At 38.4% G+C, this 17,756-nt stretch overlaps 1 protein-coding gene across 1 annotated transcript in view; it reads left to right on the top strand.

The window, feature by feature from the left end:
* Fam160a1 (family with sequence similarity 160, member A1) overlaps positions 1-17,756 on the top strand; it is a 172,462-nt gene that overhangs the window by 47,841 nt on the left and 106,865 nt on the right. Inside the window, exon 2 of the mRNA XM_013029759.1 lies at positions 3,126-3,251. The gene's annotated coding sequence lies outside the window, so the exon portion shown is untranslated. The remainder of the gene's footprint in view (positions 1-3,125; positions 3,252-17,756) is intronic.

The following is a 17,756-nucleotide window of genomic DNA, read 5'->3' on the forward strand; positions in this document are numbered from 1 at the left end:
TTGGGAGCCTGAGTAGAATATTTCATTCTACTCTGCAAGTTTCCACATGTGAATATAATAAATATATCACCTGCTCCAGTTTGGCCTTCAAGGAGAAGGAAATTACCCAATAATTAGCTCATAGTCAGCTTTCTGTATTTGAAAACTTGTGGAATTGTTTGACACATCTCTCATTGTTGGTTAATTATCTTCCGGGTAATTCCTGGATGTGTCTCAGGTCACTGTGCTATAGACAAATCTCACTTCTTGTGTAGAGGCTGCTTCATTGGTTGCTCTGATGGAGGGAGGGACCCAGGCTGCACATGGTGGCCACATCCCGCCCCCTACTCCCCCACCCCTAGTGATCATTTGATGGTTTTTGCTGTGGCTGTAGTTTTTTTTTAAAAATGCACTCCTATCTCTCAGCAGATTTCTAAACTTCTCACAGTTGAGGTCTAATTCAGTGAATTTATGCCATCTGGAAATGAGCTTTAAATTTTGTTCCTCTATTGAAATTAGGGCTGTGACATAGCTATTAAAAGGAATGACTGTGAGAGTGAATTTGCTTTTATTATGTGGAGGTAGAATGTTTTGTTAGAAAGAAAGCACTTGCCTGGGGAGAGATCCGAGTGTGACTGAGTTGTTAACTGTCACTATCTCCTCTTTTTAGCAGGAGACAGATTTTGTTTTTAAATGAGATGACAACCAAGAGCATTATCAAGACCCAGTGAATTTTAGTTTACTTGATTTCCATTTACCCTTGCTTCTCATGTCATTCTGTGTATTACTGTCAAAAGATCAACTTCTTTTGAAGCCAGGAAGCAATGCTGCTGGCAGAATCCTGATGGTAAAATACAAGTGGTTCTCAGTGTATCCATTACTGATACACAGTGGTGCCTTATTACCTAAGTAAGAGCACGTATGTGTGAATGCCTAAACATGTAGAGCGCACAGGCAGATATATGATCATAGACACTGAACTAGGGGGATGCTTTTCTCATGAATTAGGGATGCCATTCATTATTCATGAATTACAGAGTGAGGAAAGGCTTGAAATCACCTGAAAAGCATCTGGAGGCAATCTGTAATTTTTAAGCGGCAGCAGAAGAGCCTACATCTATCCAGGACACGATGATAAAACTGTTCATTCAGGATTATGAAATAGCAGTAGAATTCTGTTACTTGCACAACATCTTGTGATTAAATGCCTAGAGGTTTGATTATGAGGTGATAACTGCCTGGTCCCACGCTGTTGATAAGCGATTAATTGATTATAGAGAATGGTGATTTGGGTATATTGAGGAAATTTTAATATGAAAAATTTGTTTATCTGCATTGAAATGTTATCCTTTTCATAGGTCACGCTTTTCATATCATTATTGCCACTACTGAGCCCAATTTTGAAAATCAAGGTCACACTGTGCCTCCCCACTCCTTTTTTTTTTTTTCTTTCATGAGAGGTTTGTTATAATCAAAGGTATTTACTCTAAGCGTTTGGAGCCATCTGTAGGTTGAGCACGGTTGTGTGTTGAACCTCTTTTAGTGAGTTTTGGGAACCTATTTTTTTTTCCTCCACTACTGGGATTTGAACTCAAGGCCTAGGGCTTGCGAGACTGGTACTCTATTGCTTGAGCCCCACTTCCAGTCCTACTTTTTTCTTGTTATTTTGGAGATGGAACCTAGAGAACTTTTCTGCCTTAGCTGTTATCAAACTTGATCTCCAGATTTTAGCCTCTTGAGTAGCTAGGATAATAGCCACTAGTTTGAGGCATAGGGAGCCATTTTTTATTATGTTGGAGAACAATTATGACATCAGTGAGTAACTCACTGATTGGATCTTAATAGATAGAGCTATTGAAAAGATTCTTACTTGAACTGCTTACCATAACCTATCTAGAGAAAGGGATTATTTTACCTAATATTTATTTATTTATTTATTTTTCAGGTAAGGAGTAGGTTTATTCATCCTTCTGGCCGGCACCAGGCCATCTTGGCCCTCCACGCTGTGGAGAAAGGCCTGGGAAAGAGAGCTGGGAAAGAGAGAGCTGGGAAAGAGGGGAGAAAAGAGCTAGAAAAGAGAGAAAGCTAGAAAAGAGAGCATCTGGGAAAGGTGGGAAAGAGAGAGCTAGGAAAGAGAAGGGAGCTGGGAAAGAGAAGAGAAGAAAGAGCTGAGAAAGAGCTAGAAAAGAGCAGAGAGCTTACCTAATATTTATACCAGTATTACATTAAGATCATAACAGTTAATACAAAACAGCAAAGAGGGGAACATGAGTTTTACAGACTTGCCAATAGTGTGATACTCCCAAAATGTCCCTAGACACCAATGGCTGAAAGTTCTATTTTTTGCCTTCCATGACAGTCTACTTTGGGCCTCCTACAATCAGGCATAACTGGCACCATAAATTTCACAACATAAGTGCATGGTTTCCTCTATTGTTAAACCAGAAAAACATGAGTTGAAAGAGAAGCAAGCTGGCAAATTACCCTACATGTGAGAAATACAGAGAATAAAAGCTAGAAGTATCAGGATAGCAATAAAAAGCATCCAAAATAACTAACCCTAAATGCTAAGAGGTTCAGAAGGCAGAAGCTAATACAAATACTAAGCAAAAGCATAAGCCATCACTCAACATCACAACAGGTAGGAGCTACAGAAAGTTTTCAAGAAAGAACATCTTTTTAAAAGAACAATAAATGCTATGGTAATTAAAAAGTTAGAAACCAAAGCAGTCAAACAAATCTATCACAATCGCATAATTTGCTGACGCGCAATTTTACCAGCTATTAGAAAAATTTATGAGTTTATAATAAAATGGTTAAGGTCATTCTGATGTGGATTTATTTTTATGTTTTTTTAATTCTCTTCTGAAAGAACCATGTAATTACTTACTCTTGGAAAATGGAAGAACTCTTTGTTACTTTTAGCTACTCAGCAAGGTTTTTCACTTTTGGCTCCCATTCAGATTTCTAAATAAATATTTGTTTATTTATTTTCCCTTTTTAATGATGAAGGTAAATGCAATTGAGGATAACTTGCTCAATGTAAAAATAATGGTAAATGGGAGGGAAGAAAAAATAGAGAAATGTAGATTGGGTGTTACAGTTTATTAACAATTGTGAGACGTTTAATTTCTTTCTTTCTATAGATTTTGTAAGTCTTCTGGGAGATTCTGGAAGAGCCAAATGTTGGAGAAATCTTTTCTAGTCCTCTGAAGAGTGAAGTAAGCAATCACAACCCATCAGTGGGCTTCAGAAGGAACAGAGAATTACAGGTATGTCTCCTTTCTTGTTATGGTTGATGTGGATCATGGCTATGTGTTCAGTAATTTTCACCAACAGACTTTCTGAAAGCAAACTTAATTGAACTTACACATCTAGATGAACATTATCCTGTTCCTTTACTCCATATATTTTAAGACTATTTGTTTGTGCTGGGTGCCAATGGCTCACACCTGTAATCCTAACTACTCAGGAGGCTGAGAGCTGAGGATTGCACTTCCAAGCCAGCCGGGGCAGGAAAGTCCGTGAGACTCTTTATCTCCAATTAATCACCAAAAAGCTGAAAGTGGAGCTGTGACTCAAGCAGTAGAGCACAAAAGTTCGTAGACTGTGCCCGGGCCCTGAGATCAAGCCCCAGGACCCCCCCCCCACATTTGTGTGAAAATACATTTTCTTCTTTATGTAGCATTTTTTACAGCATCTTGTTTTATTTATTTATGGAAAGATATGTTTGAGAAATAGATTAAACTCCTTTAGAGCTGTGGTGGTAAGTAGACCCTTTTGGTCAAAACCAAGAAGGAGCACTAGCATAAAGCAAAAAGAAAACAAGGTTTTTTTTTCTTTTTGTAATTCATTCATGTACTTGAGAGCTTATATGATATTGAAAATTAATTCTAAGAAGTGAATCTGAGCTTAAACAATGGTGGTATTGTTAAAATAAGTGATTAGGCTCTGTAGTTTATGCAGGGGAATATTTATTTCATTGTGTAAATATTGATATTCTTTCTTCTTAAAAGCAATCAGTCAGATCTGCCAGGATTGTGGATAGGTTCCTGTATTAATCAGGTTAAGAAGATGATAGCTGAAGGTCCTTAGAAGGTATACCTCTAAGGCTTTGTAATTTGCCTCTTGTAAATGATCCCTGCAGGTGTTTTGCAAGATTTCTCAGAGTGTTATTAGAGTACTTGTTAAAAATACATATTAAACATTTTAAATTACAGTGCTGAAGGTGTAACTCATTTACAAAGCATGCTTAGGATGAATGAGGCTGCATTCACTAGCACAGGTGCAAAAAATGCATTTTGAGGCTTCTCTCATGACTATCTCCAGAGACTGACACCCTGGGAGCAGAAAAATCAGACTTCTACCTAATCTTCTCATGTGTTCTAAATTTAAAGCTTTCCTTGCTTTGAATAAAACAATCTGACATGCTATTTGACATAGTTAACTTTTCAAGAAGCTTATTATAAAATAAATATGACATTATACCTGAATAAAACTGTACTTTGAACTTTATGGCTAAATTTGAAAGGGATATAGTCGGATACAAATGAATATCTACTTTTCTCATCTAGATTCCACATATTAAATTTTATTAAGTATCACATATGCTAATAATTCAAGGATAAAGAATAATGATTGGCATTAGAGGCATGTTAAAACCAAGAGATAATATAATTTAGTAAACTAAGGATGTGACTAGATTGGGTAAGTTAAGACTGTTAATTTCAAGTGCATGTTTCTTCACTAAATATTTAATTTATTGGTATATATCTTGTTAGTGTTTATATATTACATAATACATTAAAAAATTTTAAAGTAAAAGTTGTTTTTAGTGTTAATAGAGTTTGAACTCAAGGCCTCCTAGATAAGCATTCTACCACTTGAGTCATCAGCTTTTTTAATTTTTTTTTTGGGGGGTCCGGTCATAGGGCCTGAACTCTGGGCCTGGGCGCTGTCCCTCAGCTTTTCGGCTCAAGGCTAGCGCTCTACCACTTGAGCCACAGCTCCACTTCCGGCTTTTTTCTTTTTGCTTATGTGGTGCTGAGGAATCGAACCCAAGGGCCTCAGGCATGCAAGGCAAGTGCTCTACCACTGAGCCACCTTCCCAGCCCCTTTTTTAAATTTTTTGGATAGGGTTTTGCATTTTTTCCTGGAGCTAGCCTTTATTTATACCTGTGCCTCCTACAATAGCTGAGATTATAGCTTCACGTGATGCCCAGTTTATTTGTTGAGATATGATCTTACTAATTTCTTTTCCTCCAAACTTGCCTTGAACTATAGTACTTCTGATTTCTACATCCTTACTAGCTGTGATTGCAGATACCTAAGCTAGTGTGCTTAGTCTTAAGTCTTATACTTTTAAAAAATTATGGTAGGAAAAAAAATTATGGTAGGGGTTGGGAAGATGGCTCAGTGGTAGAGCACTTGTCTCCAATGCATGAGGCCCTGGGTTCGATTCCTCAGCACCAAATATGCAGAAAAAGCCAGAAGTGGCACTGTGACTCAAGTGGTAGAGCACTAGCCTTGAGTTAAAGAGCTGAGGGACAGCGCCCAGGTCCAGAGTTCAAGTCCATGACGGACAAAAAAAAAATTAAATTAAAAGATATGGTTAAATACACCTAACAAAATTTATCATCTTAGCTGTTTTTAAATGTATATAGTTCAGTGAGATTAAGTATGTTTCTATTATGTACCCATTATTATCATCCATTACCAGGACCTTTTTTATCTTGAAAAGATGAAATGTCACACCTATCAAACAATAGCTCTCCATTTCTCCTTCCTGCTCTCTAGCAACCAATATACTATTTTCAGTTCTTGAATTTAAGTACTCTGTGTACCTCATATAGTATTTTATGCTTTTGTGACTGGTTATTTCATTCACCATATGTTCTCACAAAACCATTTGTCTCTGTTTTCACTCCTTCTGGGTATCTATCTAGAAGTATAATTGTTGGGTCCATGTTTTGTAACAGCTTTTCTATTCTCCATTTCTCATCTTGTTATGGTTTTGATTTGCATTTCTAATGATTCATGCTATTGAGCATCTTTTCCTATGTGTGCTGGTCATTTGTGTATCTTCTTTAGAGAAATGTTTATTGTGCTTTTGGTGTTATGTCTAAGAAAACACTCAATATCATGAAGCTTTTCCCATACATTTTCTTCTAAAAGTTTTATAGCTTTGGTTCTTAGATTCTTTTTGAGGTAGTTTCCTGAGCAAAAAATCATGTGTAAGAGGTTTCATAAAATTCTCTGCTTCTAATTAAAAGTACATTTCAGAAACAAAAGATATTACATAGATTTGAAACCTATCTTAGACTAAGATTTAATAATCATAAGTTAATCTATATTTAAGTTTTGTCTCAGTTACATGACAGTTAATGACTTCTTAAATTCTTGAGTTTTAGTCTTAAGATAGTGTGTGTGTGTGTGTGTGTGTGTGTTTCCTGTTACAAGACTTCTCCCAGTTAACTCTTTCTGAGTGATACAGAATTTTCATCTGTTACTTTCAGTGAGTTGAGCCCACAAAATCCCTTTTGGCCCAGCAGCTAGCCAAGATCACTGGGGTAGCAGCCCTGTAGCAGGCAAGCCTATTTAGTGTTGCAGTCACAGCTCAGGGCACACAATGCCTGCCAGTATTGTAGCTCTACTGCCAGCGTTGCTGTGGCTTCCTCTGGTTCTTGTCTCAGGAATTTGATGAATGAAGTCCAGGACAGTGAAGGATGAGTGGGAAGAACTGTATTCAAATCAGAAGTATCTAGCTCGAAGGTTACTTCCTCATGCTGCTCCACCAATCATCCTTCAGGTGGGTGGCTGTCTCAAGGTCTCTGTTGGTGACTCTAAGACTAGGGGTTCTTATACCTTGGGCTGTGTTCTAACTGATTGAGTTTTAGAAGGTAACACTTTATTGGTTGGCTATCCCAACATTCTGATTGGTTGTTAATTCCTGATCAGGTCTCTACTGTAAACCCTGAAGAGGCTAGGGAGGGGCACAGTCAAGATGCTCTGAAGCAATGTCTCTTTTGCATCTGGTTTCTGGATCCTAATTAATTTACTCTTTCATGACCAGTGACAGATCCTCTCATGTTTTAGGGAGCATTAGTTTCTAGGCCCTAAACAGAATCCGTAGTCTGAGGATGAAGAATAGCTACTCAGGAATCTTGGAAAAAGTTGCCACAATTTTAAACCTTTGTCTATCTGTAGGTATTCTTTGGAACCCATCTTTCTGTAGACAACACGTGTATTGAGAGAATGATACTTTGATTGTCTTTGAAAAGGTCACACCCAAATATTGTACCCTGGGAAATAAAGCTACTTTGGGGGAATGACAGGGGAGTGGAGAGTACAAAAGCAAATATACTGAATATATGTAACTGAGGGGAGAGACTTGGGGCATCTGAGGTGGGGGAGGAAGGGGAGTAACATGGATAATGAAACATTCCAGTGTAGCATTGTCTTAGGAGGAAATGTGCCCTGAAGGGAACACAGCAGGAACTACAAGTGGAAAATGGGGTTAGAAATAGAATCTGAAGTGTTCAGGAGAGTATGATAGAAAGTATGTATGATTGTCCTGCAGAGTTGCTGACAGTAGAATTCATCCATTGTGAATTGTGGATGTGTTCTCAGAACAGTGAGACAAACAGCAGGTAGATAGAAGCAATTACATATATTCTGAGCTGTTGAATTATATATTTGAATCTACTATTTTAGGACTGAATGCTTCTGCATGACAAAAGAATAGCAGTTGTAGCAGCATTCGAATGCTGAGCATGGGTTGTAATATCATGAATGGGAGGCATGAAGAATTGGGGTAGTGAGGGAGGATTGTTGCCTATGGCTTCCCTGGCTTTGGGGGAGCCAGTGGGAAGTTGTTTTCGAAAGTTGTTTTGAATAAAAATGTCTTCTAGAGTGGTTTGGGATGAGGTTTCCTGAGTAAACAGTACAGAAAGATACCCAGAAATGACTTGTGGGGAGTGGTTAAACCACGCACATGCTATAAATCTGAACTTTATTCATTTCTTTGCACATATCTTTTCCCAATTTCGTAGATTTTTAAAATCTCTATGTATAACTGACATCTACTTTCTTTTGTTAATTTATTGTTGTATTTATTCAGTGATTTTTGTCTCTTCTTCTATGCCATGACCCTCATCATTTCATTTGATCTTAGCTTGGATTTTTTCCAGCTTTTTAATGTCTCTTCTAATTGACCAGATGGCTTAGAATAAATGCATATAATTTATATTTGCTTATGTTTTTCATTTAATTTTCAACCTCATTTCCAAAGTACTTTTTCCTTTGTCTTGGTCTTTAGTATTATTAGTGGCCACACTTGGCCACCTGTGACAATCAATTCTGGTGTAGACAAGTGGTTTTCCAAGTGTGGTCCTTGGATAAGCACCATCCAGTTCACTTGGGAACTTGTTATAAATGTGGGACTGGAGGAGAAACTCTGAGGGTAGAGCTCAGAAGTTTGTGTTTAAGGAGTCTTCTAGGTGATGGTCATGCATGCTGAAGCATCTCGCTAGGTGAATTCACAGATGTGTGCTGTGTTCAGGTGGCTCATTTTGTCTAGTCTGCGGTCCTCTGTGCAAGGAAAGTAAGCATTCTGAGACTTGGTGTGGACATGGATCATCTGGTAAACTTGTTTAAGAAGTCTCAAGAGGTAGTGAATTTCTCCTGATGTGGCAAGCATTGTACGATGAGCGCTCTAAGTAGTTCTCTTCTCTGTGACCCAGCAGAGATAATAATATGCCTCAGTTTTCTTCAAGTCCCAAGTTGATATGATTTAAAATGACATTTTAGGGGCTTAGAAATGAAAAGCTTAAGGACAAAACTTCATTTGCAAAGTACACTTTGGATTTTCTTCACTGAAGCCAAATTTTGTTCTGATTTTTTTCTTTGACAAAATATGAGTCCCCCCCCCCCGTTATTTGCTCAAATTATTGTTTATTTTTCTGAGGCTTATGTTAGAAAGATAGAGAGTCAGTCTTAGTTAAAAGGCAGTCAAAGAGCTTTCTAAAGCTTTGTGAGCTTGGAGATTTCATGTGTAATTCATAAAAATAGAAAACTTTAAACACTGATTCTAGGGAATGCATCTTTCATTGAGGACCAAACTCAAAAATAACAAGTACAAAAAATGGTTAGAGATGGGCTGGGAAGCGCACAAGAATGTGTTTGAGGGGCTGGGAAGGTGGCTCAGTGGTAAAGTGCTTGCCTTGTATGCTTGAGGCCCTGGGTTCGATTCCTCAGCACCCATAAGCAAAAAAAAAGCCGGAAGTGGCGCTGTGGCTCAAGTGGTAGAGTGCTAGCCTTGAGCTGAAGAGCTGAAGGGCAGCACCCAGGCTCAGAGTTCAGGCCCACGACCGGACCCAAAACAACAACAACAACAAAAAAAATGGTTAGAGGTAAGGCTCAGTGATAGAGTACTCCCACTTAGCAAGTGCAAAACCCCGAGTTCAAATCCATATGAAACAAAACACAAATCTTTATTAGAATTCTGTCTTCAGATTGTTAAGCAAGTCTCTATTAATCTATATTATTAAAGTTATTAATATAAGTTAAAGAACCATAAATGGGAAAAATGAAAATATATATTATAGGGCATTTTAGTGCCAGAAAGGATATGTAATACCAATCAATTAGCCTCATACAGTAAGAAAAGAACTCCTACATACAAAACTTAGCAAACAAATCTATATTCATTTGTTAAAATGTGCATAATATTTATATAATTTTTATGATGCATAGATGAGGCAGCTTTTAGAATTGATTCACTATCCAATATGATCTTGAGTAAACAAAAAGTTTTTTTTAAAACTATATTTGTTACCCCAAAGCCAGAATACTCTATCCCTAATTTAGTGTGAATATAAAGATTTTATCTCTTCCTCCAGATACTTCATGATTAATTTCAGAACCATGACACTTATCAACTCGCCAGTAGTCAATAAGTTCTCGCTTTTTCATCAATATATTGATGACAGGGCTGGCCCCTGTCAAAATTGCAAAATAGCTTTGGTATGTTCAGAAATAGGAAGAGTTCTGGCCCTCTTTCTGTCTTCTTTATGGAAGCAGAATCCTCTTAGCATACTACCCACATGGTTCACTGACCAGAACTAGGTCAGCTATTCATCCTTAACCTAGCCTTAGCAAAGACTCATCAAACTTTAATCCAAAAGATGGGGCTAACCCTAACTCATGTGAGGCAGAGATAGCTACCTGAGTAAGACCAAATTGCTATAAACAGAAAATGAAAGGCTAGCTGGTTACTGAATGGTATCCAGGAGCTATATGTGGACAGAATATCCTTCACGTAATCTTCCTTGAATGTTAGTTTTTTTTGTTCTTTTAACTTAGCTTTCATAGGAACTTAGTAACAGAGAATCTAGGGTTAGTTTCTGTTTTGTGATCATTTCCAGTTCAGTTATTCCAAATTGCTTAGAAATATATTCACAATGGTCATCTGAGTGAGTGGCAGGTTGTCTTGCCCTTCTGAAAAATTGTGACAAAGCTCTCAATCACAGCTGAATAGATGACTGACTCATCTTGGCATGGATGGGGGTCAGTAGTAAACTATCGTAGCTAGTGACTGCAGTGGCCCAGGAAGTTTAAATCTCATTGCTTTTTGGTAATAGTAGTTTCTTTCTTTTGAGGACTCCTTTCCTATTTCATGTGACCCTAGCCCAGCTGCATTGATCTTCATGTTCTGGGTTGCAGAGATATATTTAAGGGAAGGCATGGGATTCAACCTGGCAAATGACAACACTCCCTGTACCTTTGTGACAGAGCCAGGAAAGCATTTATGGTTTTAGGATGGAAATGCAGGGCATATCATAGCCTGAGGGAGCTTATTTCCTGGGTCATACAGTGGATATCCATGAGGTAGAAGATTGGGAAGCCTGTAGGCAGGCAGACATGGGACAATAGAGGCTAGGATGGATGATAGGTGATGGGTCAGGAAATGAGTTCCTCATACCAAAGTCCTGATGCCAACTTTCTTAACATTCTGTGAGCTACCCTAAAGCCTCCCCAGCTAGATGAATGGATATATTTTCTATTTTGCTAAAGCAAGTTTGAGTTGCATTCTTGCTGCCTGCAACTTCCAGTATCCTGCTGAGAAAGTATGTAAGGCTAGAGTCATTATTTCCCTTAGAATATTGACTTTATAGACATGATCACTAAACCATTGAGGCCTTACTCAGTGTTCCATGCTAAAGGGAACACTCATCTAACCAAGGATGTTCCTAGGGGAGCTTGTATTACTAATTGCCTATCACAGCCATGGGGGTGGGGGGGGGACAATCTCAACCAGGAAGTGATCACTGGCCAAGTGATCACTGGCATTGTAGCTTGTTCCTGATAAATGCTTCAGGACAAATGAGTTGCAAAGATGTTTCCTAAGAGATGTTATTCTACTTAAATGTGGGATGATAAACACTTTAAAAAGTACTTGAGGAAAATCACTAAAGTAATTGGAATAGTTTTAGAATAGTTAAACTGTTGGAGAGAGACTTCATAATAGTACTTGCCTCTTTGGGTTACTCAGAGTTCATAAAAATATAGCCATATGACCAGTGTGACAAGCACTACCTTTAGCTCCTCTGTAGTTGGGAATTCATGTGCCCAAAGAGTATCCCTGTCATTTTGCACTCAAGGCAAATCCAATTCTAATTATTCAGGGTGGAAGATAGGGACTGAACTGTCTAGGACCCTGAGGACAAACAGTTTGAGGTTAGGATTTGTTCAAGGGTATTCTGTGTTATGGAGAAAGTATAGAATTATCACAATAAAACAGCTAGGCCTTTAGAACTTAATATGCCCAGACATACTTACCCTCAACTAAATGGAACCTGTAGAAAGGAAAAAATATTAGCGTTTTTCTATCTGTAAGATTTCAGTTGAGTTAAAATTTTTACTTATTTTCTCAAAGACAAACAAGGGACAGATGCAGAGAAACTGAATTGACTCAGCCTTGTATCAGGACACGAATATGAAGTTAATGCAGTAAAACAAATGTGTTCAGAGTAACAGTCATTGAAATTCTTTAACTGTACTGAGAACGAGTCAATATCAACCATGTAATGACTGCATCAAGACAGGGAAATGACCCCACTCCACACTTCCTGGTGCACACCCGCTGGGGTATTTTTAGTTGTGCTAGCAGGCTGTGGACTGAAAACAAAATTGTGTGTTGTTCAGGGCATTAATAATAAATTGAGTGGCCACCGAGAAAACTCTTTTCCTACTCAGTGGCCAGCACTGAATAATTTGGAGTTTCTAAAAATGTAAAAGTGTTCGATAATCTTCTGAGCCGTAGACCATCTGCAAACCAATTCTGTTTGCTTAAAGCTAGACATGAAGAGATTCAGTAGTCAGACTTGAAAAGGCTCTTTTGATAAAGTAGGACAGATTATGCTACTCAAGAGAATGATAGTCTGCCAAGACTTGGTCAGCGACTTTTATTTAAAGCTGTTTCACCACATGGTTTTCTGAGAATGCTAAAGATCAGGTCAGAGTCTAGCACATATGTATTAATAAATCATGTTCTTGGACTAGAGCAGGTGTTTGGGGGTAGAATTCAAATGGGGTGGGAATGGAAGAAGAGAATTGACCTGGGTGGTAATTTGGTCAGAAGGGCTATTTGGTTTTTTTTCATTTTTTAAAAAAGGATAGTTAATAAAATATTATGACTGCAAAGCTCTGCTGAGTTTTCTGTCTGGGAACTTTTGCCAATAAATTTTTTTAAAAAAAGGACATGCATACTTTTAAAATGCTGAATTTCAGGAGCCCCAGAGAGAGAGAGAGAGAGAGAGAAAGAGAGAGAGTAGAATATTATCTTGGAAGTGATTTAAAACTGTGGTAATATTGGGCTGGGATGTAGCTCAGTGGCAAAGCGCTTGCCTAGCAAGTACAATGTCCTGGGTTTAATCTCTAGTATCCAAAAAGAAAAGACACCCCCCCCAACAAAAACAACCCAAACAGTTAACAAGAAACCAAAACAGAACTGTAGTCATTATTTATAAACCAATCTATATCCTGTGACAAAGGGAACATCTTCCATCTTTATAAATGAGAAACCAAATATGACATCCCATTAGTATTTAAGGCAAAAAAAGAGACTTCTACGATGTTAGGTGGGAAGTATGTGGGTCCAGCTGATGTTTCCTACCCAGAGTAGCAGGGTTTCAGTCAGTGGTATGTACAACTAGGTACATCTAATTATTTATGAGAGATAAACAGTGAGTGGGAAACTAGAAATTAAGAAAAAGTTTAAAAAGTTATAACATGTGTTTTATAACCTCAGATTATTACTTCATTTCATCTAATAGGAAGCTTATTAATAAGTCAATGTATTAGAATTTGAATACCTTAAACTGTTAGTATGTGTCACTGGGCTTGACTTTGATTTCCTATATGTTGTTGGAAAATAGTATTAAGTGTGCGAGAGGTATTTGTGATCTTTTATTATTATTTATTTTTTGCAGTTGGGGATTGAGCCCTGTACATGCCAGGCAGCAGATGCTCTACCACTCAGCTACAAACTCAGCTCTATCATTTATTTTGAAATCTATGATAACCTATAGTAAAGTCCCACGGCTCCCTTCCTATGAGTTTAAAAATATTTTGTGAACCACAGTTTTGCCTCAGGGAGAGGTGGAGACCTTCACCGGGATGGAGGGCATCAGGAACTGGAAGAGCAGTGTAGGCTAGTGCTTATCAAAGAGTGGTGTTATGTATTATTTAAACAGAATCAGCTGCCTATCCTGGAACCAGGAGTATTAGGAACTTAAGAGATTTTTTTTGTTTTTTTTTTTTCAGTTTGAGGTGAAGTATTCGGAAGACAGAATATAGAAATACAAACCTAGGAGGTTTTTTGATGAGGACCAGCGTAGATAGAATAGGAAAGCTGGACAATCAAGTGGGCCTCTCCAAGGCAGATGTACAAAAAGGCTGGGAAGAGGCAGAGATGGAACCAGGGAAATAAAGCTGGGTCTGCTTAACAGTATTATATGACTTTACATGGCTCGGTGTACTGAATAACTCTGTTTTTAGACTATCTCATAGGGATACAGCATTTACAAGTGAAAAATAGCCTCTTGAGGACTTAAGATCTAGGAAAGACAAAGCAGGCACAGGAATTTAGGAAAGATTGTCTTCACAGTTCAGTGATGATCAGTGTATCAAGTTCTGAGCAATGGCTACTATTGACTCTCCTGGTTGCTGGTTCTGGAATAGTTAGCCTTTGGGGTGGGATCTGGCCCATCTACAGACTCCTCATCAGGGCACATGAATTAAAAGTAAGCAATGGCTCTGGGCTGGAGCTGCTCATGAAAAGATGAGGAGTAAGAAAGAGCAAGCTGCCTTCTACACACTGTCTAAGTGAACAACAGTACACCATCCATCTACAGCTTTTGATTGAACCAAAACTTCAGCATTGTATTTGTATACAAAGGCTCTTGGACTCAAGATTTGACTTTTTCTTTTTAAGCTTTAAGTAGTATAAAAGGAGTTGCCATTCAACAATGTAGTTTATGGATATAATGCATCTTGATTAGTGTTACCCAAGGTTTGACTTTTTTTAACTAGTAAAGCTTGGAATCATTGGGCTATCTCAAAGTTAGTAATTTGAATTGCAACCTACTGAATGTGGAACCAGGTAAGGTTGATCCCAGAATTGGCATGACAGAGGCCACAGAGCAAATAAGCAAAGAGTGGGCACATCCATTTCCCCATTGGGTAGCCCATGATCACCTTAACCAGCCATCCCTAAAACCTAGTCATCACTTTGACACACCATTCTTAGTAAAGCTTTCACTCCGAGGCAAATCTACGAAGCTTTTCAAGCTTTATTGGGGGGTCTAGATAAACAAATTCTTTCATGAAAGTATTCGGCATTTTTTTTGGCAGGGGTGGGGAGAATACAAAGAACTCTTAGTAGAGAGCTAACCATGTGCAGATGAATACTTTATAAATATTACTTGAAGAGAGTAAATGAGCTGGGAAACAAATGGCATCACTAGAAGCATTTATTAAGGTCTTTACCTTCATGGGGCACTTAGCCAGGCATGGTACAAAAGACATCGGCAGATGTGACTTCTGCCCTTGGAGACTGAAGGCACCATTTGTGAGTGCATTCTTGTGTGAAGTGTGAAATTTACCTCCATTGTCATTCTCAACAGACAAACAAGTCAGTAGTGGTTGGGGCAAGAAAAAAGGTGGCCAACAGAAGTCTGGCACATGGTTAGAAGGCACCCAGTGCCTCCACTCTCACTCCATGTTTATTTTTTTCCCTCAGAGCTGCTAGAAAAGTACCTAAATACTGTACTTTTTATTTTATTTTATTTTTACAGCTACCCACTTTATGTATATCTGCTTGGAATGTTATGCTCTGGGTTGGAAACATCAGTCAGGTCTGGGATGATTTACCTTTCTTTAGGGTACAGGAGCCTTTTAGAAGGCCCAATGCTTCCATTACAATAGAAAACTATTATTAAAGCCTGACTTGGCCTAGGCAAGGCCGGGAACTAGAAGACAAGTCTGCACCAACAGTTCCAACCCAAGAGTTCTTTGTGGTCAGGTCCTGCACTGTAGGATGTGTCTCTTTTAAAGCACACAGACCATATTTACCCAGTTCATTGAAAATGCATTCTGTAAACTCAGACATGTGTCTGTCCATGTAAAATGCAAGCTGATTATGAATGAGTTGCAATGGGCTTAGCTCAGCAAAATCAAAATATCACCTAGGGCAGGTTTGGGTACTCTGAGGGTCCATGTCATCCTAACCAGCAGTGAGCCCACAGCATATCCTCTCCATCAGACCATTGTCTGGTTTTGCTTTCAGTTACAGATGAGGTATAGGTATAGGTATGAGATGAGGTATAGGTGGCAGTCTGTCAAATATACATCTGTAATCCAAACATCTGTGGCATATTAAATCAAATAATTGTTTAGCAGTAGCAGCAAGCCCTGCCTTTGGATATGGATATGATTGTCAAAAAGGAAATTTTTTCCTGATGAGCTGCAAGGTCTGACTGTGCCATCTTCAATGAAACCAACACTACATGCATATTTTATTGCAGACCAACTGTGACTGGGCCTTTTTTTTTTTAACAGCTTTTGTTGCATATTTTATTTGCTAAATCCTGCCATAAGGGCTATAAGCAGTGACACCACTGTATGTATTTGTTTAAAAAAAAAGAAAGTGTACATCTTTGTTTTGTGTGTATGTGTGTCAGTTTTGGAGACCCTGTGCTTTTGTGCTTAAGGCTCCACTTCGGGCTTGTTTTTTTTTTTTTGGGGGGGGTGTTTAATTGGAAATTGAAAGTCTCACAGACTTTGTGCCTAAATTGGCTTTGAACCAGCAATCCTCAGATCTCAGCCTCCTAAGTAGCTAGGATTACAGGAATGAGACACCAGCGCCCAGCAAAACATAACACTTTTATAGTTTCTATTATATAAATCTTTTCATATCAGTAAATATTTCTTTCATGCCATGTTTTTCAACACTGTATCATGAAAATTTTATCACTATAGATGTCAGACATAAAGTTGAACACATTTTCCAGCAGACGTCGTTTTGTAATCTCAGTTCTAACATTGCTCTATACTTGACTTGTCACATTTCTCTCTATTGGTCCACCATTCTCTTTATCCGTTAATCCAACTTAATTTTTGATATGTTTCAAAGTAAATTGAAGATATCATGAAATATCCTCCAGGCACTTAAGCATACCTATCATTAACTAAAATTAAAAACTGTGGCTTTTAAAAAAAATCTAGAATGTGTACTCAATGAAATACATATATCTTTGAAATATGTAAGTGCTGAGTTTTAACCATGACATATACCTACCTATATAACCCCAAGTCCATCAAGATGTACATAATATATCACCACAGAAAGTCCCTTATGGTCTTCTCACAGATGGTCCCTACCTCCCCTCTAGCAGAGCCAACCTCTCTTCTATTTTGCCATCATAGTTTAAGTTTGCTTGATGTTTGATTTCATATAAAAAGAATCATATAGAATCAAGTTGGCAGTGGTGTCTCATGCTTGTAATCCTAGCTACTGAGGAAGCTGAGATCTGAGGATCATGGTTCAAAGCTAGCCCAGGCAGGAAAGTCTGTGGGATTCTTTATCTCCAATAAACTACTGAAAAAGCCAGAATTGGAGCTGTGATTCCAGTGGTAGAGTGCCAACCTTTACTGGTTAAAAAAAAATCATACACACACTAACTCTGGGCCTGGGCGCTGTCCCTCAACTCTTCAACTCAAGGCTAGTATACCACAGTTTCCCTATTTATGGACATATGGATATTTTCAGTTTTCCATATTATGAATAATCCTGCTGTAACATTTTTGTAGATATATACACATATGTGCGTGTATGTAGATACATGTTCATACACATATATATTTCCTTTTTTTTTTTTTTTTGGTCCAGTCGTGGGACCTGAACTCTGGGCCTGGGCGCTGTCTCTCAGCTCTTCAGCTCAAGGCTAGTGCTCTACCACTTGAGCCACAGTGCCACTTCTGGCTTTTTCCTTTTTGCTTATGTGGTGCTGAGGAATCGAACCCAGGGCCTCATGCATGCAAGGCAAGCGCTCTACCACTGAGCCACCTTCCCAGCCCTATATTTCCTTTTTTTGTGTGTGTCAGTGGTGGGGCCTGAACTCTGGGCCTGGGCGCTGTCCCTCAGCTCTTCAGCTCAAGGCGAATGCTCTACCACTTGAGCTACAACACCACTTCTGATTTTCTAGTAGTTTATTGGA

Source organism: Dipodomys ordii, unplaced genomic scaffold (genome assembly GCF_000151885.1).
Source record: "Dipodomys ordii isolate 6190 unplaced genomic scaffold, Dord_2.0 Scaffold122, whole genome shotgun sequence".
Taxonomy (NCBI): Eukaryota; Metazoa; Chordata; class Mammalia; order Rodentia; family Heteromyidae; genus Dipodomys; species Dipodomys ordii.